Source organism: Grampus griseus (genome assembly GCF_964374135.1).
Source record: "Grampus griseus genome assembly, chromosome: 1".
Classification (NCBI taxonomy): domain Eukaryota; kingdom Metazoa; phylum Chordata; class Mammalia; order Artiodactyla; family Delphinidae; genus Grampus; species Grampus griseus.
The window spans coordinates 32,516,206-32,539,801 of NC_139017.1; the positions used below are offsets into that span (position 1 = coordinate 32,516,206).

A 23,596-nucleotide genomic window follows, 5' to 3' on the forward strand; every position below is an offset into this window, starting at 1 on the left:
ATTAATTTAAGGTAGACTTCATAAGTTAAGGGACTATTTTGTAGTTTCTACCATAACCACTAAAAGAATGATTCTAAAAGGAATAACAAACACCCAATAAAAAAGGTAAAATGAAGTAATTAAAAAAATACTCGACAAATACAAAAGACACTGGGAAATGCAAAACAAAGACAAAAAGCAGGTGAGACAAACAAAAAATAAAAAACAAAAAGAAAGGTGGTAAAATTAAACAGAACTATACCAGTAATTACATTAAATGTAAAAATATTAAACACTGCAATTAAAAGACAAAGATTATCACACTGGATAAAAACTAAGGCTCAACTACATGCTGTTTATAAGAAACGCACTTTAGGAAATTCCCTGGAGATCAAGTGGTTAAGACGCAGTGCCTTCACTGCTGTGGGCCCGGGTTTGATCCCTGGTCGGGGAGCTAAGATCCCACAAGCTGCACGGTGCGGCCAAAAAGAAACACACTTTAAATATAAAGACATAATGTTAATAAACTGAATTGTGTCTCCCTCTCCACCCCTCCCCCCCCCAAAAAAATTCGTATGTTTAAGCCCTAACCACCAATGTGACTGTATTTGAAGACAGGGCCTTTAAGGAGGTAAAGTTAAATGAGGTCATAAGAGTGGGGACTTGATCTGATAGGATTTATGTCCTATAAAAGGAAGAGACATCAGAGATCTCTCTCCATGAGGGCACTGATAGAAAGGTCATGTGAGCCAGCTAGAAGGGTGGGATAGGGAGGGTAGGAGGGAGAGAGACGCAAGAGGGAAGAGATATGGGGTTATATGTATATGTATAACTGATTCATTTTGTTATAAAGCAGAAACTAACATACCATTGTAAAGCAATTATACTCCAATAAAAATGTTAAAAAAAATTGTTAAAATATATTGGGAAAAAAAAAAGAAAGGTCATGTGAGGATACAGTAAAAAGGCAGCTGTCTGTAAGGCACTACAAAGGTCTCACCAGAAATTAACCCTGCGAGTACCTTGATCTTGGACTTGAAGCCCTCAGAGCTGTGAGAAAATGGCTGTTGTTTAAGTCACCCAGTCTGTGGTATTTTGTTAAGGAAGCCCAAGAAGACTAACACAGAGATAGAGTAAAAGTAAAAGAACAGAAAAAAATACACAAGGCAAACACTATCCACAGTAAAGCTGATGTGGCTATATAACACTGGACAAAGTACACTTTAAGGCAAGAATGAATACTTTAAAATGGCCATTTCTCAATGATAAAAGGGTCAATTCAACAGTAAGAGAAAACAATTTTAAATTTGTATCTAATAACACAGTTCAAGATATATAAAAATGAACAGAACTAAGAGGTAAAACAGATAAATCATAATTGGAGATTTTAACATAATTCTCAGTAAGTGATAAACAAGCCAACAAAAAACCAGTAAGAATTTAGCACACTCGACTAACACTATCAACCAACCTTACCTAAATGATATTTGCAGAAGTCTAGAGCAAACAATTGTAAAATACAGTCTTCCCAAGCAAACATGCAACACTCCCCAAAATATACACTATAATGGGCCAAAAAGCAAGTGTTAATTTCAAAATATTGAAACTCTCAAACATGTTCTCTTATAATAATAGAATCAAACTAGAAATGAATATAAAAAGATAACTATAAAATCCCCAAATGTGGGGCAATTAAACACACATCTGGATAACCCGTGATTCAAAGAAAGAAACTGCAGTGGAAATTAAAAAATATTTTGACTAGAGGATAATAACAATACGTAAAAATTTACTAAATGCATTTAAAGTAATACATATAGAGAAATTTATACTTCTAAGTACACCTATCAGAACAGTTGAACAATGATCTAAGCTTCCATGTCAAGAAGTCAGAAAAAGAACAGCAAATTAAGTCCAAAGATAGTAGAAGGAAAGAATAAAGAGCAAAAATCAATGACAGACACCAAATGTAAAATGGAAACAATCAACAAAGCTAAAAGCTCATACTCTGAAATGATTAAAGTTGATAAACCCTTAGCAAGAATGGTCAGTAAAAAAACAGATTATCAGTATCAGAAAATTTTTAAAAAGGGATAGCACTATACACCCTAAAGATACTACAATGATAGCAAAATGGTATTATGAATAACATCAGGTCAATCTTTTATAACTTAAGATGAAATGGACAAATTCCACCAAAAACCTGACTTATTAAAACTGACATATGTCAGTATACATATATATATTAGTCTTTTCCCTTGGAGTGTAGGCCTTTGCTATAGAGAATGCTCTAGGTGTATTTCAACATGGTTATTCCCCCCTCCTCCTGCCAGAAATAAGGTTTTTTCCTCAGATCTTCACTGTGAGAACCTGAAGGAGGGTTCCTGAAAGTAAAACTCATGAAAGAGTGTAGGGCACACCTAAGACTGAACCCCTGAGGAGTTACTCCCTCTCAAACCAGTCCACACTTAGCCTCCAGCAATTCATCAATTACCACTTGTGTTCCTATCAGTTTATGGTTCCAATGGGTTCTGCTCCAGGCGATCTGAGCTGTGATTATTTGTGTCTGTCAGCCTCTTCAGATATCAGGGTGGCACTTATCTGATGTAGTCATTACTTTTCAGTTTGTTCAACTACTGTTGTAAAGACTGTTGTTGTAAGGATAGAATAACAATTTCTACGTTCTTTACACGTTGAAGCTGAAACCAGAATTCCCCTCCTCCATCCTTTATAATGTTACTCTCTTAAATTTCCTGTACATACATTGAGCACTACATCAGATGATGTTAACATTTTTGATTCAACGGTCAAATGCAATTTATAAAAGAAATTCATGTTTACCTCTATTTTTTACCCATTCCGTTGTTGTTTCTCTTTGTTGTTTATGTTCCAAGTTTCCTTCTGTTATCATTTCCTCTTTATTTAAAGAACTTCCATTTAGCCATTTTTTAAGAGTAGGTCTGCTGGTGACAATTTCTCTTAGTTTTCCTTCATTTGAGAATGCCTTTATTTTACCTTTATTCCTGAAGGATATTTTAACTGGCTATAGAATTATGAGTTGAGAGCTTTTCTTTCAGCACTTGAAGAATGTGGTGACACTTCCTCTGGCCTCCATGAAAAATCATTTGAATCACTGTTTCCTTATAGATAAAATGTATTCTTTCCTACTAGCTGTTTTCAATGTTTTCTTCTCTTTAATTTTCTAAAGTTTGATTTTGAAGTATTTTGGCATAGAGTTTTTCAGGTTTATCTGTTCAGGGTTCGCTCAGCTTCTTGAATCTGTAACATCTTTCATCAGACTGGGAAGTTTTCAGCCATTATTTCTTCGAATATTTTTCAGCTTCACACTCTTCCTCTTCTCCTTCTGGGACTCCAATGATGAGAAAGTTAGATTTTTTGGTAATTATCCCATAGGTCCTGGAGATGTTGCTGATTTCTTTTCCATCTACTTTCTCTGTTTTTCCAATCAGGTAATTTCTGTTGATCTGTCTTCAAGTTCACTGATCCTTTTCTTTGTCGTCTCCATTCTGGTATTTAGCTCACTCAGCAAATTTTTATTTCCGTCATTGTATAACATCTTCAGTTCTACAATTTCCATTTAGTTCTTTTTTTATCTTCTATTCCTTTGCTGAGATTTCCTAGTTTTTTTTCATTTCATTTGTTTCAAGAATGTTCATAACTGCTCACTGAAACATTTTTATGATTAAACAACTGTCAGATAATTTTAACATCTGAGTCACCTTTGTGTTGGGTGTGTGTTGGTTGCCTTTTCTCATTCAGGTTGTGATTTTCCTACTTCTTGGTATGATGAATAATTTTCAATTTGAGTATGCTATGAGAATCTGGATCCTATTTAAATCTATTTTATTTTAGCAGGCAATCTCCCTATATAAGTTTCTCATGCAGGTCCTGTCCTACTTTTATGACTTGTGGGTCCAATGACAATTTAGTTTTCAGAGTCCTTGAAGTGAGATTCTGGTCTGCTTTGTTTTCGTGCTACCTAGAGGTCCATGTGAAAACCTGGGCAGTGTTCCACACTGTAGTTCAGTTTTCAAACCTTTTGTTCTGTTAATTCCAGTCAGTTTAAGGTGTGAGTCACTTTGGGATCTTCCTAGGACTCCATACATAAGTTTAAAGAACCCCATTCTCCAGCTTCCTCTTCTCTGAAATACCGCCACCCCCACAGCACCACTTTCTATTTGGAAAGGGGGGTAAGTACCATTTTACTACTGCTTTTATTTCTAGAGTGGGGGGGTAGTTGTCCAAATTTACCACTTGGCTTCCACTGATACCACCCTTGCAGGAGAAGGGAGCACTGCCTGCTACTTTTGTGCAGTAGGTGCAAGTCCAGGATTCCTGCTCAGCCTCTGTTAATACCACCCTGGTGAGGAAGGAAAGCATTGTCTGCTACCAGCCAGGGGATGTCTAGGCTTCCCTCTTGACCTCCAAACATTGCAAAGGGTGGCACATGTCTTTCTGTATGGTGTTTGGCTGGGGTAGGGTGGATACTATTGAAAAGTTCCATTCTGCTAGACTGCCTCTTTCCCTGTCCTTTGGTGAGAGAAAACAGGTTTTTCTTTTCTATACCTGCTGGCATTTCTGGGATGTGGGTTTCTCAAGAGCCCAGTTCAGGTTACATAGGAAGCAAAAAGAAAACTCAAGAGAAGTCACCACAGTGTCATTCCTCAATTCTCTAGGTCCCCAATCTGCCTTTCGCAGTTGGGTTTTTACCTGTACTTAGGAGGAAGAATAGGGAGAAATGAGTCTTGCCTGGAACTGAAGACCCCTTACCTAAGATTTAAAGGAATGGCTAATAATAATCTTAAACACATTCTTTCAGATAATAAAGAAGGCCTATTTCCCTTCTAGTTTTATGAGGCTAGTATAACTGATAACAAAACCTGATAGGAACACTACAACGAAAGAAAATTACAGGTCAATCAGTATTCCTTACGGTTACAGATGCAAAAACTCTAAATAAGATATTACCAAACTAAAACCAGCAAGTGAGATTTATTCTAAGAAAGCAAGGCTAGTTTAACAATTAAAAATGGATCACTACCCTGGTGGCACAGTGGTTAAGAATACGCCTGCCAATGCAGGGGACACAGGTTCGAGCCCTGGTCCAGGAAGATCCCATATGCCGCGGAGCAACCAAGCTCATACACCACAACTACTGAGCCTGAGCTCTACAGCCCACGAGCCACAACTATGGAGGCTGTGTGCCACAAATGCTGAAGCCCACAACAAGAAAGGCCACTGCAATGAGAAGCCCATGGGCCACAAAGAAGAGTATCCCCCACTCGCCGCAAGTAGAGAAAGCCTACGCACAGCAATGAAGACCCAATGCAGCCATAAATTAATTAATTAATTAATTATTTTAAATGGATCAATCCCAACATCATTCTTTTTTTTTTTTTTGCAGTACGCGGGCCTCTCACTGTTGTGGTCTCTCCTGTTGCGGAGCACAGGCTCTGGACACGCAGGCTCAGCGGCCATGGCTCACAGGCCTAGCCGCTCCACGGCATGTGGGATCCTCCTGGACCGGGACACGAACCTGTGTCCCCTGCATCGGCAGGCGGACTCTCAACCACTGCGCCACCAGGGAAGCCCCCAACATCATTCTTAATGGTGAAAGACTGAATACTTTCCCTATAAGATCAGGAACAAGACAAGGATGTCTGCTTTTGCTACTTCTATGCAACATTTTATTGAAGGTTTTAGATAAGGCAAGTACGCCAGAAAATGAAATAAAAGGCATTCAGATATCTTTATTTGTAGATGACATAATCACGTATATAGAACACCCCCCCCACAACCTATTAGAAATGTGAGTTCAACAAGAATGCAGGATACAAGATCAACACAAAAAAATCAATTGTATTTCCATACACTAACAATTAACAATCACAAAAGAAATTAAGAAAACAATTCTATTTAAAATAGAGGTATAAAGAATAAAATACTTAGGAATAAATTTAACAAAAGAAGTGTAAGACTTGTGCACTAAAAACTACAAAGCACTGAAAGAAATATAATAAGATATAAATGAATGGGGAGACACTTCATGTTCATGAATTAGAAGACTTAAAATCTTAAAATGGCACTACTCTCCAAATTGATCTACAAATTCAATGTAATCCCTATCAAAATCTCAGCTGCCTTTATTTTTTTGTGGAAATGAACAAGTTGATTATAAAATTCAAATGGAAATTCAAGGGACCCAGAATAGCCAAAACAATCTTGGAAAAAGAAAAAAAGAACAAAGCTGGAGAACTCACACATCTCAGTTTCAAAACTTACTACAAAGCTATAGTAATCAACACAGTGTGGTACTGGCTTAAGGGTAGAGATATCAATCAATGGGACAGAACTGAAAATCTGGAACTAAACCCTCACATTTATGGTCAATTGATTTTTGACAAGGGTACTACAACAATTCAATGGGGGAAAGAATAGTCTTTTCAATAAATGATGCTGAAACAACTGGATATCCATATTTAAAAGAATGAAGTCAGACTCCTATCTCACGTCATACACAATTAATTCAAAATGAATCAAAGACCTAAACATAAGAGATAACACTATAAAGCTATTAGACGAAAAAGGCTTAATCACTATGATCTCTGATTAGGCAATAGTTTCTTAGAAACACCACCAAAAACACAAACAACAAAATTAAAAAATAGATAAATTAGGTTTTATCAAAATTAAAAATTTTTGTGTTTCAAAGGACACTATCAAGCAAGTGAAAAGACAATCCACTGAATGGAAGAACATATTTATAAATCGTGTATATATATATATATATATATGTGTGTACACACACACACACACACACACACACTTTTTTTTTTTTTTGCCGCACCGCATGGCACACAGGGATCCTAGTTCCCCAACCAGGGATCAAACCCCTGCCCCCTGAAATGGAAGTGCAGAGTCCTAACCACTGGACCACCAGGGAATTCCCTATAAATCATATATTTTGTAAGGGATTTACACTCAAAATACGTAACTCTTACAACTCAATAATAAAGAGACAATTCAATTTTTAAAATGGGCATAGGCACTGTTAGTAACTGTTTGCTCTAGTTGTTCAAGGTACAGAGACCCTTAAGGAATTAGATGAATCCATGAAACTACCCTAGTCCCTGTTCTTTGAAGGGGGGTGGGGGGTGTCTCTCCTAATGGTGGGTAGGGAATTTAGGGAGGTTTTTTAAAAATGCCAAGAGCAAAATAAAAGGTCTGACTCAGTTAGTCTTCATTCATCCCACTACTAATACCATCACCTAAGCAAAGCTTCCAACCTACTCCCTTGTATTCACACCTTTTAGGCATCTGTTGTGACATATTTTCCCTCTGAGGTCACCAATGGTAGTCCTCAAAGCTGATTTCACCCAGGTAAATATCTCAGACAGATGAGAGGATGGTAACATGAGTCACAAATGATGATTCGCCTCAAAAGGCTGGCCCTGAGTCCATTACATCCCTCAACAGATTTTGCTTCTAGAGAACCTTACTGTGCTTCCTATGTCTTTTTTTTTCCCCACCCAATTAAAAATAAAATGGGCACAGGATCTGAATAGACATTTACCTAAAGAACATATAAAGGGACTTCCCTGGTGGCACAGTGGTTAAGAACCCGCCTGCCAATGCAGGGGACACGGGTTCTAGCTCTGGGCTGGGAAGATCCCACATGCTGCGGAGCAGCTAAGCCCGTGCACCACAACTACTGAGTCTACGCTCGAGAGCCCGCGAGCCACAACTACTGAGCCCATGCACCGCAGAAGCCTGCATGCTCTAGGGCCCGCGTGCTGCAACTACTGAGCCCGTGTGCTGCAACTACTGAAGCCCATGCTCCGCAACAAGAGAAGCGACTGCAATGAGAAGCCTGCGCACCACAACAAAGAGTAGCCCCTGCTTGCCACAACTAGAGAAAGCCCGCGCGCAGCAATGAAGACCCCATGCAGGCAAAAATAAATTAAAAAAATAAATAAATTTATAAATAAATTTATAAATAATCATGAATCATATACTATTAAAAAAAAGAACATATAAAAATGGTCAGTAGCACATGAAAAGATGCTCAACATCATTAACCACAGGGGAAATGAAATTCAAAACCACGATGAGATATGCTAGGATGGGTGTAATCAAAAAGACTGATAATAACAAATGTTGACAAGGATGTTGAGAAACTGGAACTCTCATACATTGCTGGTGGGAATGTAAAATGGGGAAGCCTCTTTGAAAAACCATAGCGTTCCCCAAAAGGTTAAACACAGTTATCTTACCACCCAGCAATTCTACTCCTAAGTATATATACAAGAGGAATGGAAATATATGTGTATATGTCCATGTTCAAGAATGTTCACAGGCACTTTATTCATAGTAGCCTAAAACTGAAGGGACAGAAAAAAGCCCCTAAAAACTAAATATCCATCAACAGGAGAATGGATATACTGTGGTATATGCATACAATGAAATGTTACACAGCAATACAAATAAAGGAACAAATGAAATACGTAACAACCTGGATGACTCTTACAACTGTTTTATTGAGCATAATAAGCCTGATCCAAAAGAATATTATTATAATATTCTAAATACCTGAATTTAAAGAAGAGACAGAACTAACTGATGATGATGGAAGTCAGAATAATAGTTACCTCAGAGCGGGGGTGGAAGGATTGATAGTGACAGGAAGTAGCTTATGGAAACAAACCTGCAAGGGGTTCTGGAAGTATTCTAATTTGATATAGATGGCAGTTGCACAGATACACACACACATATATATAACGCATTAGGTTGTATACTTAATTTTTTGTACTATATGTACCTCACTGAATGTATTTTATATCTCAGTATTTTAGATAATTAAAAACTACTCTGTGTGCAATAATGTACCAACTATCTTTAAAATATGTTATATACATGTAAGCAGAAAAAATAAAGATGAGAAGGAAATGTACTCAAATTTTACAGAGGAGAGGATAAGGGCTTGGGCTTTGGAATCAGAACATGTTCAAGTCTAAACTTTGTCACTTACTAACTCTATGCCTTCTGTTTCTTTATCACGAAAATGCAAATAATATACCTACGTTATCAGATTAATGTGATGACTATACATAAGCTGCTTGGTACATGGCAAATACTAAAAAACTGTTTTATATCCTACCCCCCCCCAACACACACACAATAGAATTACAGATGGTTTTATTTACTGCTTTATATACTTTTCTCTTGCCGCCGCCCCCCCCAACCCATGATAGAGAACTCTGAATTCAAATCTACAGAGTTTGGAATTCATTCTATAAGCAGGGAAGTCATTAAAGAGTTTTGAACAGGTCAGTGACACAATAAACAGCAGTCTTGGGAAGGCTCTACTGGCAGCAATATGCCTGGTGAACTTGGGGAAGAGCAGACTTGGCCAAAGAACAGTAGGCTAGCCCTGAGGTAGAGGAGCTGCTGTCGTCATTTTAAGCCCCACAACACCCTGGAGTAATCTAGAATTCTCATTATTCCCATTCTTTTTTTTTAAAATATATATTTCCTACTTATTTCATAAAACTATATCTGCATATAGCATTTCTTCTTTTCAGATTCTTTCATTTCACAAGTATTCTTTATTAAAACTGAGATATAACTGACATATAACATCATATTGGTTTCAGGTATACAACACAATGATTCGATATCTGTATATATTACAAAATGGTCACTGCAATAAATCTAGTTAAATCTCATGTTTTTTGAAATTTTCTATAACACACAGTCATGAAGGTATTCAGTGAGAGGGTATGTAGCTCTGTGCCATTATATAAACCGTAAGTTTATGTAATTTATAAATCACAAAGTCCTTAAACATTTCAGTAACACTCAAAATATTCTTCTTTGGAAGTGCTTAACACCCAGGACACAGTGTAGACATCCAACACCACAGACGCTCCCACTTCTCCCCCAACCTCTCTTATTTCCTTAACACTACTTTACTATAAATCTGAGAAGTCTAGCAATAAATCCAGCATTCGAATACTTTTAAATGTGCTTTTAGAGTGGTTTTAATCATTCTCCAGGACTTAAAGATCAAACTTACTCAAGAGGTCTGGCGGGGGGTGGGGGTGGGGGTGTGTATTTAACCCATATCCTAATCTCAAATGTAGTTAAGGACCTAACTTCCAGAGTTGAACTAAAAATCAATACCAAGCAGTGGAAAAGACAAAACTGTGTCCATAATACTGCCAGATAACAAATGAAATCTATAAAGGATCTTTCTCAGAAATAAAATTAAAAGATCCAATTCCATCAGAGTCACAGAATGCAGAAACTGCAGTGCAATAGAAGTATATATGAGATATACTGAAAGGTAAAAATGACAGGAAAACACAGAGTAGACGTTGACATATCTTTAATTACTACTCCGTTTCAGGCTAATGGTAAAAATTAGTCTTCAGATACTTGATAACATCAGCCTGTCTCTGCTGGGTTAGTACCAAGATCTGTGGCCAAGCAAATACTTCTAATAAAATTGATTTTCCTTTTTGGCAACCAATAGGCCAGTCAATAATAATGTTGTTTCAGAAAGACTGAGTCATGAGGGAGATGAACATTTCCTTCCATTTATTATGTTTGTATTGTTTATATTTGAAAAGAGTTTTCAATAAGGAAACCTAAGAAGAAATTACAAGGGGAAAGCTATTCTGAGAGTTAATCTCCAAAAGCCCTCTGATTTGGAAGCATGTTAGCAACCCAAACTGACAAAGCCAAAAGCATTCCCTTAACTGAAGCTAGATCATATGGATTAGGACTGTCAATAATAAAGGAAAACCAATGCTAGGGGCAACACAGAGTGGTCATATGAAAACAAAGAGGGCAAGGAAAACACTGGCCAGGCATATAGTCCCAACTGATCCATCCTTAAAACCTACGTGGAACTTTTACTTTGCATTAAAGTTTAGTGTTAGGTAAAGAGCATTCTATAAAGCCACGTACAGCAGTTTTTTGTATTGTTTGTCTTATAATACTCAAACAAATAGAATACAAGAAATCCACAGGCAAAAACTTCAGGCTGAGCCTAAACTAGGGACACTTCCCTCTAAAATACTACCCCTGACAATGCAAACCAAATAAAAGTCATGAGTGCACCAATAAGTTTTTGTTTGTTTTTTAACTTAGTGTTGGTGGTGACTGGGGGAAGTGAGGGTTGGAAAGATGATTTTAAAGTTCACAAAGAAAAATAAACAAGCAAAAATAATAGAGAATATTCTGAATAAGTAATTAAGTAATCTATCCTGCCAGGTATTAAAACATATTTTGAAGCTACAATACTTAAAACAGCATAGCACAAGTACATGAACAGAAAAACAGAACAATAGAATAGCCGAGAAACACAGTGAAATATGTAGATGAAGTAAGACTATAAAAAGAAGACACTTCAAATCAGTAGAGAAAAGATTATTCAATAAACATTATTGGAACAACTAGCTAATCATCTAGACAAAAGCAAAGCTGGCAACATCTGGACAAAAATAAAATTCCTATTGCATACATGTGACACAAATTAATTCTAGATGGATCACAGAAACCATGAAATGATGAAAGTACTAGAAGAAAAGTTTTAATAATAATTATATCACAATGAAAATGCTAATATTCCTTAAAACATCAAGGTTCTGAAACAAGGATAGGAGAAAGAATTATTTAAAGTTAGTCTTTTGCATTTTTTGAGTTTTCTTTCCTTTGTATATATACAAACTACTAAAAAAAAAAATCAGTGAAATATATATGGCTTAAGGTTATGAGTCTGACCTATGATTCGAAGCTAGGGAACTGGCCCAAGAAGAATGCACACATGTCTAACGGGGAAAGAAGTATTTATTCTAATAAAATAACAAGGATACCCCAAAGGTTCTGGTAAATGCTTTGGTCTTTTCTGCTTGTCATGATATATTTTTTCTAACATTTTGTCAACTTCTTTATAAGCTGATATTCCTTTGTTCAATATTTACTGAGCACTGACTATATGTCAGACATACGAGGCACTGGTCATACAACCATACTCTGGTACCTGTATACGGTGGTGCTGAGGACAGACATGTAAACAGTGAATTACAAAACAAGGTGACTGCACTGTGGTAGCTCTTTGATGAGCTTAAGAACAGGGAGCTATATAAGTGGGGGTGTCTATCTGGTCAGAGTGAAGGAAGGCTTCCTGAAGGAAATGATGTGTAAACTGAGGCCTAGGAGGGAGAACAAAGGAGACAGAAAACAGTATCTAAGAAGACCAACAGGAGGACCTTCAAAACAGCAGAGGAATTAGATGTGGAGATCACCTTCCTCCTCACAAATACATCAAAAATACATCTACATGTGGAACAACTCCTAGAGAACACCTACTGAATGCTGGCAGGAGGCCTAAGACTTCCCAATAGGCAAGAACTCCCCACGTACCTGGGTAGGGCAAAAGAAAAAAGAAAAAACAGAGACAAAAGAATAGGGACGGGACCTGCAACTCTGGGAGGGAGCTGTGAAGGAGGAAATGCTTCCACACACTAGGAAGCCCCTTCACTGGTGGAGACGGGGAGTGGGTGGGGGGGAAGCTTTGGAGCCATGGAGGAGAGCTCAGCAAGAGGGGTACAGAGGGCAAAGCGGAGAGATTCCCGCACAGAGGATCGGTGCCGACCAGCACTCACCAGCCCGAGAGGCTTGTCTGCTCACAAGCTGGGGCGGGCGGGGGCTGGGAGCTGAGGCTCGGGCTTCAGAGGTCAGATACCAGGGTGAGGACTGGGAATGGCTGCGTGAACACAGCCTGAAAGGGGCTGATGCACCACAGCTGGCTGAGAGGGAGTTTGGGAAAAAATTCTGGACCTAAGAGGCAAGAGACCATTGTTTCAGGGTGCACGAGGAGAGGGGATTCAGAGCACTGCCTAAATGAGCTTCAGAGATGGATGCAAGCTGTGGCTATCAGCGTGGACACCAGAGACGGGCATGAAATGCTAAGGCTGCTGCTGCAGCCACCAAGAAGCCTGTGTGCAAGCACAGGTCACTATCCACACCTTCCCACCTGGGAACTGTGCATCCCATCACTGCCAGGGTCCCGTGATCCAGGGACAACTTCCCCAGGAGAACGCACGGCACACCTCAGGCTGTGGCAATGTCACACCAGCCTCTGCCACTGCAGGCTCACCCCGTATTCTGTACCCCTCCCTCACCCAGGCCTGAGTGAGCCAGAGCCCCCTAATCAGCTTCTCGTTTAGCCCCCGCCTTTCTGGGTGAAGAAGAGACACCCTCAGGCAACCTACATGCAGAGGCGGGGCCAAAACCAAAGCTGAACCCCAGGAGCTGTGCGAACAAAGAAGAGAAAGGGAAATCTCTCCCAGCAGCCTCAGGAGCAGCAGATTAAATCTCCACAATCAACTTGATCTCCCTGCATCTGTGGAACACTTGAATAGACAATGATCATCCCAAAATTGAGGCAGCGGACTTTGGGAGCAACTGCAGACTTGGGGTTTGCTGTATGAGACTGACTACTTTCTGATTTATATGTTTATCTTAGTTTAGTTTTTAGTGCTTGTTATCATTGGTGGATTTGTTTATTGGTTTGGTTGCTCTCTTTTTTTAATTACTTTTTTATTTTTTAATAATTAAATTTTTTTTTATTTTAATACCTTTATTTTATTTTATTCTATTTTTTTCTCCCTTTTCTTCTGAGCCATGTGTCTGACAGGATCTCAGTGCTCCAGCTGGGTGTCAGGCCTGAGCCTCGGAAGTGGGAGAGCCAAGTTCAGGACATTGGACCACCAGAGACCTCCTGGCCCCATGTAATATCAATCGGCGAGAGCTGTCCCAGAGATCTACACCTCAACGCTAAGACCCAGCTCCACTCAACAGCAAACTCCAGTGCTGGACACCCCATGCCAAACAACTAGCAAGACAGGAACACAACCCCAAACATTAGCAGAGAGGTTGCCTAAAATCATAGTAAGTTCACAGACACCCCAAAACACACCACAGAACTCAGTCCTGCCCACCAGGAAGAAAAGATCCAGCCTCATCCACCAGAACACGGGCACTAGTCCCCTCCACCAGGAAGCCTATACAACCCACTGAACCAACCTTACCTACTGGGGTCAGACACCAAAAACAATGGGAACTACGAACCTGCAGCCTGCGAAAAGGAGACCCCAAACACAGTAAGTTAAGCAAAACAGGAAGACAGAGAAATACGCAGCAGATGAAGGAGCAAGGTAAAAACCCACCAGACCAAACAAATGAAGAGGAAACAGGCAGTCTACCTGAAAAAGAATTCAGAGTAATGACAGTAAACATAATCCAAAATCTTGGAAATAGAATGGAGAAAATACAAGAAATGTTTAACAAGGATATAGAAGAACTAAAGAGCAAACAAACAATGATGAACAACATAATAAATGAAATTAAAAATTCTCTAGAAGGAATCAATAGCAGAATAACTGAGGCAGAAAAACGGATAAGTGACCTTGAAGATAAAATAGTGGAAATAACTACCACAGAGCAGAATAAAGAAAAAAGAATGAAAAGAATTGAGGACAGTCTCAGATACCTCTGGGACAACATTAAACGCACCAACATTCGAATTATAGGGGTCCCAGAAGAAAAGACAAAGAAAGGGACTGAGAAAATATTTGAAGAGATTATAGTTGAAAACTTCCCTAATATAGGAAAGGAAATAGTCAATCAAGTCGAGGAAGCAGAGAGTCCCATACAGGATAAATCCAAGGAGAAACACGCCAAGACACATATTAATCAAACTATCAAAAATTAAATACAAAGAAAAAATATTAAAAGCAGCAAGGGAAAAGTAACAAATGACATACAAGGGAATCCCCTTAAGGTTAACAGCTGATCCTTCAGCACAAACTCTGCAAGCCAGAAAGGAGTGGCATGACATATTTAAAATGATGAAAGGGAAAAACCTACAACCAAGATTACTCTACCCAGCAAGGATCTCACTCAGATTTGACAGAGAAATTAAAACCTTTACAGACAAGCAAAAGCTCAGAAAATTCAGCACCACCAAACCAGCTTTACAACAAATGCTAAAGGAACTTCTCTAGGCAGGAAACACAAGAGAAGGAAAGGACCTACAATAACAAACCCAAAACAATTAAGAAAATGGTAATAGGAACATACATATTGATAATTACCTTAAATATAAATGGTTTAATGCTCCAACTGAAAGACCCAAACAGGCTGAATGGATACAAAAACAAGACCCATATATATGCTGTCTACAAGAGACCCACTTCAACCTAGGGACACATACAGACTGAAAGTGAAGGGATGGAAAAAGATATTCCATGCAAATGGAAATCAAAAGAAAGCTGGAGTAGCAATTCTCATATCAGACAAAATGCACTTTAAAAACTATTACAGGAGACAAAGAAGGACACTAAATAATGATCAAGGGATCAATCCAAGAAAAAAATGTAACAGTTGTAAATATTTATGCACCCAACATAGGAGCACCTCAATACATAAGGCAAAAAATGCTAACAGCCACAAAAGGGGAAATAAAGAGTAACACAATAATAGCAGGGACTTTAACACCCCACTTTCACCAATGGACAGATCAACCAAAATGAAAATTAGTAAGGAAACACAAGCTTTAAATGACACATTAAACAAGATGGACCTAACTGATATTTATAGGACATTCCATTAAAAACAACAGAATACACTTTTTTCTTAAGTGCTCATGAAACATTTTCCAGGATAGGTCATATCTTGGGTCACAAATCAAGCCTTGGTAAATTTAAGAAAATTGAAATCGTATCAAGTATCTTTCCCGACCACAACACTATGAGCCTAGATATCAGTTACAGGAAAAAAAAATGTTAAAAAAGTAGAGGGGCTTCCCTGGTGGCGCACTGGTTGAGAGTCCGCCTGCCGATGCAGGGGACACGGGTTCATGCCCCAGTCCGGGAAGATCCCACATGCCGTGCAGCGACTGGGCCCGTGGGCCATGGCCACTGGGCCGGTGCGACCGGAGCCTGTGCTCCGCAACGGGAGGGGCTGCAGCAGTGAGAGGCCCGCATACCGCAAAAAAAAAAAAAAAAAAAAAAAAAAAAAAACACATGGAGGCTAAACAACACGCTACTAAATAACCAAGAGATCACTGAAGAAATCAAAGAGGAAATCAAAAAATACCTAGAAACAAATGACAATGAAAACACGATGACCCAAAACCTATGGGATGCAGCAAAAGCAGTTCTAAGAGGGAAGTTCATAGCAATACAATCCTACCTCAATAAACAAGAAAAATCTCAAACAACCTAACCTTACACTAAAGCAATTAGAGAAAGAAGACCAAAAAATCCCCAAAGTTAGCAGAAGGAAAGAAATCATAAAGATCAGATCAGAAATAAATGAAAGGGAAATGTAGGCAATGATAGCAAAGATCAATAAAACTAAAAGCTGGTTCTTTGAGAAGATAAACAAAATTGATAAACCATTAGCCAGATGCATGAAGTGAAAAAGGGAGAAGACAAATCAACAGAATTAGAAATGAAAAAGGAGAAGTAACAACTGACACTGCAGAAATACAAAGGACCATGAGAGATTACTAAAAGCATCTATATGCCAATAAAATAGACAATCTGGAAGAAATGGACATATTAGTAGAAAAGCACAACCTTCCACGACTGAACCTAGAAGAAGAAATAGAAAATGTAAACAGACCAATCACAAGCACTGAAATTGAAACTGTGATTAAAAATCTTCCAACAAACAAAAGCCCAGGATCAGATGGCTTCACAGGCAAATTCTATCAAACATTTACAAAAGAGTTAAGACCTATTCTTCTCAAACTCTTCCAAAATATAGCAGAGGGAGGAACACTCCCAAATTCCTTCTACGAGGCCACCATCATGCTGATACCAAAACCAGACAAAGATGTTACAAAAAAAGAAAACTACAGGCCAGTATCACTAATGAACATAGATGTGAAAATCCTCAACAAAATACTAGCAAACAGAATACAGAAGCACATTAAAAGGATCATATACCATGATAAAGTGGGGGTTATCCCAGGAATGCAAGGATTCTTGAATATATGCAAATCAATCAATGTGATACACCATATTAACAAACTGAAGAATAAAAACCATATGATAATCTCAACAGATGCAGAAAAAGCTTTCAAAAAATTCAACACCCATTTATGATAAAAACTCTCCAAAAGTAGGCATAGAGGGAACTTACCTCAACATTTTATAAAGGCTATATATGACAAACCCACAGCCAACATCGCTCTCAATGGTGAAAAACTGAAACCATTTCCACTCACATCAGGAACAAGACAAGGCTGCCCATTCTCACCACTATTATTCAACATAGTTTTAGAAGTTTTAGCCACAGCAATCAGAGACAAAAAAGAAATAAAAGGAATCCAAATCAGAAAAGAAGACGTGAAACTGTCACTGTTTGCAGATGACATAATACTATACATAGAGAATCCTAAAGATGCTACCAGAAAACTACTAGAGCTAATCAATGAATCTGGTAAAGTAGCAGGATACAAAATTAATGCACAGATATCTCTTGCATTCCTATACACTAGTGATGAAAAAACTGAAACTGAAATTAAGGAAACACTCCCACTTACCACTGCAACAAAAAGAATAAAAAACCTAGGAATAAACCTACCTAAGCAGACAAAAGACCTGTACGCAGAAAACTATAAGACACTAATGAAAGAAATTAAAGTTGATACAAACAGATGGAGAGATATACCATGTTCTTGGATTGGAAGAATCAAACATTGTGAAAATGACTATACTACCCAAAGCAATCTACAGATTTAATGCAATCACTATCAAACTACCAATGGCATTTTTCAGAGAACTAGAACAAAAAATGTCACAATTTGTATGGAAACATAAATGACCTCGAACAGCCAAAGCAATCTTGAGAAAGAAAAACGGAGCTGGAGGAATCGGGCTCCCTGACTTTAGACTATACTACAAAGTTACAGTAATAAAGACAGTATGGTACTGGCACAAAAACAGAAATATAGGTCAATGGAACAGGATAGAAAGCCCAGAGATAAACCCACGCACATATGGTCACGTTATCTTTGATAAAGGAGGCAAGAATATATAATGGAGAAAAGACAGCCTCTTGAATAAGTGGTGCTGGGAAAACTGGATAGCTACATGTAAAAGAATGAAATTAGAACACTCCCTAACACTGTACACAAAAATAAACTCAAAATGGATTAAAGGCCTAAATGTAAGGCCAGACACTATAAAACTCTTAGAGGAAAACATAGGCAGAACCCTCTGTGACATATATCACAGCAAGATCCTTTTTGACCCACCTCCTAGAGAAATGGAAGTAAAAACAAAAATAAACAAATGGGACCTAATGAAACTTGAAAACTTTCGACAGCAAAGGAAACCATAAACAAGACGAAAAGACAACCCTCAGAATGGGAGAAAGTATTTGCAAATGAAGCAACTGACAAAGGATTAATCTCTAAAATATACAAGCAGCTCATGCAACTCAATATCAAAAAACAAACAACCCAATGCCAAAATAGGCAGAAGACCTAAATATACATTTCTTCCAAGAAGATATACAGACTACCAACAAACACATAAAAGGATGCTCAACATCACTAATTAATAGAGAAATGCAAATCAGAACTACAATGAGGTATCACCTCACACCAGTCAGAATGGCCATCATCAAAAAAATCTATAAACAATAAATGCTGGAGAGGGTGTGGAGAAAAGGGAACACTCTTGCACTGTTAGTGGGAATGTAAATTGATACTGTTAGTGGGAATGTAAATTGATACTGTTCTCTATGGAGAACAGTATGAAGGTTCCTTAAAAAACTAAAAATAGAACTATCATATCACCCAGCAATCCCACTACTGTGCTTATACCCTGAGAAAACCATAATTCAAAAAAAGTCATGTACCAAAATGTTCATTGCAGTACTATTTACAATAGCCAGGACATGGAAGCAACCTAAGTGTCCACTGACAGATGAATGGGTAAAGAAGATGTGGCTCATATATACAATGTAATACTACTCAGCCATAAAAAGAAACAAAATTGAGTTATTTGTAGTGAGGTGGATGGACTAGAGTCTGTCATACAGAATGAAGTAAGTCAGAAAGAGAAAAACAAATACTGTATGCTAACAGATATATATGGAATCTAAAAAGGTTCTGAAGAACCTAGGGGCAGGACAGGAATAAAGATGCAGACGTAGAAAATAGACTTGAGGACACGGGAAGGGGAAGGATAAGCCGGGACGAAGTGAGAGAATGGCACTGACATATATACACTACGAAATGTAAAATACATAGCTAGTGGGAAGCAGCTGCATAGAACAGGGAGATCAGGTTGGTGCTTTGTGACCATCTAGAGGGGTGAAATAGGGAGAGTGGGAGGGAGGCTGAAGAGGGAGGGGATATGGGGATATATATATACATATAGCTGACTCACTTTGTTATACAGCAGAAACTAACACAACAATGTAAAGCAATTACACTCCTATAAAGATGTTCAAAAAAAAAAAAAGGTGGCGAACAGGTGAGCAGCATGTCAAGTTCTTCAGAACCAGTGGAACTCAGCATACCATAAGCTAGGAGTGTGCTGAGAAATAAGTGGAGAGGTAAGCAAGGTCCAGATCATGAAGGGTTTTATAGGGCAAATTAAATTTAGATTTTACCTTAGAATAATAAAAGTAAACAAGAGAACATTTGAAAATTAGCATTTCATTCTTTTTTTCCCTAATTTATTTATTTATTTTTGGCTGTGTTGGGTCTTCATTGCAGTGCGTGGACTTCTCATTGCAGTGGCTTCTCTAGTTGCAGAGCATGGGCTCTAGGCGCACGAGCTTCAGTAGTTGTGGCTCGCGGGCTCTAGAGCAGAGGCTCAGTAGTTGCGGCGCACGGGCTCAGTTGCTCCGCGGCATGTGGGATCTTCCCGGACCAAGGCTCGAACCCGTGTCCCCTGCATTGGCAGGCGGATTCTCAACCTCTGCGCCACCAGGGAAGCCCCTGAAAATTAGCATTTTAGAAAGAATCTCCAGATGAAAAGTGGGAAATGTATCGAAGGACATCAAGATTAGAAGCAGGGATATAGTTGAGAGCTGCTGAAATAATTTAATAAGCTTGTGTGTTGGCAATGCTGAAATAGAGAAGTGGATAGATTTGAGGTACACTTAGCAGGCAGAACCTATAGGACTTCAGTGGGTGTGAAAATGAGAGAAGAATAAAGGATGAGTCCTGGAGTACTGGGTGGATGCTGATGCCAATTACGGGGGGGCGGGGGCGGTGGCTGTTGAGAGATGGTAAGTTCAGTGTTAGACACTGTGCATTTGAAGTGTCTGAGGGGTGTCCAAGAAATATATGTTGCTGCAGCTACTGGCTGAGAGACAGGTTGGAGATAAAGAGGTCTTCTATTTTGTCTGTGAAATAAGGGAAAATGTGAGAGTAAGAAAGACCGTAAGACTTGCCAGTCAAAATTAAAGATGGATACCATGATTTATGATAATATCCAGGCTGAGTAATTTTTTTTTCTAGCTTTGCCCAGACCCAGAGTGTAGATGTATAGAAGGCAGGCAACTGTAATCAGAATTAGCATTTTGCCAGGTGAAAAACAGGGAATGGGAATGAAGATGAGGATAATTGCATGAGAGTGGACAAAATGAACTAAAATGGGAGAAGGCAGATCAGTCAAGGGACTCAGGATTTCCATAAAGCCAAATAAGAGATTTAGAGTGAAATGAATTGGAGAGTACAATTAGAACTGAAAATTTCAGACTTGATGAAAAGTTCAGGGTGAGCCCAGGAGGCCGAGGGGACTAAAGTGGAAGGGATATGCCAACAAATATTATGTAAAGGAAAAGCATTTTGTATCTATCTTTAGTATAATTTATACTAAATTAAAAAGCAAACTCCTAAATAAGACAAGGATGCCCACTTTTACTACTTTTATTCAACACAGTACTAGAAGGTCTAGTCAGAGCAGTTAGGCAAGAAGATGAAATAAAAGGCATCCAAGTTGGAAAGGAAGAAGTAAAATTATCTCTGTTCATAGAGAACATATCTTGTATGTAGAAAACCCTTAAGATTCCACAAAAAGCTGTTAGAACTAATAAGCAAATTCAGCCAAGCTGCAGGATAAAGAATCAACACACAAAAATCACTTGCATTTCTAAACACTAACAATGAATAATCAAAAAAAGAAATTTAGAAAATAGCTTCATTTACAATAGTGTCAAAAAAGAATAAAATACTCAGGAATAAACTAAACCAAGGAGGCAAACGTACTGTATACTGAAAATTATAAAACAATGCTGAAAGAAATTAGAGACACAAAAAAGGCCATTCCATGGATTGGAAGACTTACCATTGTTAAGATGACAATACAGGTATCTCTTGCTTTTCAAAAGTCTGCTTTATGCCACTTCACTTTTACTAAAGACCTACATTAGTACCTGTTTTTGCTAACCGAAAGAAATCTAAAGACGATTTTTGCTTTTACAAAAAAAGGTGAAAAGCAAAACCAGCGCTCGCCCTTTGTTTTGCAGCTGGCTATTGTAGAGGCAGCGTGCACCCTGAGCACTAAGAGCGGCACCATCTAGCTCCTTCTCCAGGAACTACACTGTGCATCTCAGCACGAAGCCACCATAACTTTTAACTGTGTGAGCATCTGTGCTTTATCTCAGTTTACTTTGTGCGTTCGTTAGCAAGATGTGTCCTAAGGTAATTGCTTCTTTGCTTTACATCATTTTGGCTTACAAAAGGTTTCGTAGGAATGATTTGCTTTCAGAGAGCAAGGGAAACCTGTACTCCCCAAATCGATCTATAGATTCAATGCAACCTCCATCAAAACCCCAATGACTTTTTCGTAGAATTAGAAAAATCCATCCTAAAATTCATATGGAAACTTAAGGGACCCAGAATAGCCAAAACCATCTTGAAAAAGAAAAACAAGTTGGAAGTCTCATACTTCCTGATTTCAAAAATTACTACAAAGCTACAGTAATCAAACCAGGGTAGTAGTGGCATAAAGACAGACATATAGACCAATGGAATAGAATAGAGATCCCAAACTCTTGCATATATGGTCAAGTGATTTCTGACAAGGGGTGTCAGGACCATTCAGTGAAGAAAAGACAGCCTTTCAATAAATGGCGCTGGGAAAACTGAATATCCACATGCAAAAAAATGAAGCTGGACCCTTACGTTACCTTTTACTTGGGTCAAAAAACAAAGCTAAAATCATAAAGCTCTTAAAGAAAACCTGGGAAAAAGCTTCATGGCATGGCATTTTGCAATGATTTCTTGGATATGACACCAAAAACACAGGCAACAAAAGGAAAAATACATAAGTTGAACTTCATCAAAATTTTAAACTATTGTGCATCAAAGGACACTATTATCAGCAGAGTGAAAGAAAACCCAAAGAATGGGAGAAAATATTTGTAAACCATGCATCTGATAAGGGGGTGATATCCAGACTATATAAAGACTTCTTACAGCTTAACAACAAAAAAAACCCAAACAACCCAATTAAAGAATGGGCAAAGGACATGAATAGACATTTCTCCAAAGAAGATATACAAATGGCCAAAACTGATTGTTCAACATTAATAATGTTCAACATCATTAATCATTATGGAAGTGAAATTAAAACCACAATGAGATACCACTTCACACCCACCAGGATGGCTAATATCAGAAATACAGAAAATAACAAGTGTTGGTAAGGATTTGGAGAAACTGGAACAATTGTGCATTGTTGATGGGAAGGTAGAATGGTGCAGCCACTGTGGAAATGGTATGGTGATTCTTCAAAACATTAAACGAAGAATTACCATATGATCCAGCAATTCCACTTCTGGGTATATACTCAAAAGAAGTGAAAGCAAGGATTCAAACAGACATTTGTTACCCATATTCATAGAAGTATTAATCACAACAGCCAAAAGATGAAAGTCACCTAAGTGTCTGTAGATGGATATCTGGATAAACAAAATATGGTATACACATACAATGCAACATTATTTAGTTTTAAAAAGGAAAGAAATTCTGACACATGCTACATCAGGGACGAACCTTGAAGACATTATGCTAAGCGAAATAAGCCAGTCACAAAAGGACAAATATTGTATGATTCTACTTGTATGAGGTATCTACAGTAGTCAAATTCATGAAGAGAGAAAGTAGAATGGTGGCTGCCAGGGGCTGAGGGGGTGGGGTGGGGAATGGGGAGCTAGTTATGAGTACAGAGTTTCAATTGGAGAAGATGAATAGGTTCTAGAGATGAATGGTGGTGACGGTTAAACACCGTAAAAGTAGTTAATGCCACAGAACTGTACACTTAAAATGGTTAAGGCGGTAAATTTTATGTTATATATATTTTGCCACAGTCAAAAAAAAAAGAGAGAAAAAGAAAGAAAGAAAATTTCGGGGTAAATCTTAATGACCTTGGATTTGGCAAAGGTTTCTTAGGTATGATGCCAAAAGCACAACCAACAAAAGGAAATAGATACACTGGACTTCATCAAAATTAAAAACTTTACATGCACCAAAGGGCACTATTAAGAAAGC

At 38.3% G+C, this 23,596-nt stretch overlaps 1 protein-coding gene across 2 annotated transcripts in view; it reads right to left on the reverse strand.

Moving 5' to 3' along the window:
• ACBD6 (acyl-CoA binding domain containing 6) overlaps positions 1-23,596 on the reverse strand; it is a 232,868-nt gene that overhangs the window by 105,582 nt on the left and 103,690 nt on the right. The gene's annotated exons all lie outside the window — the stretch shown is intronic.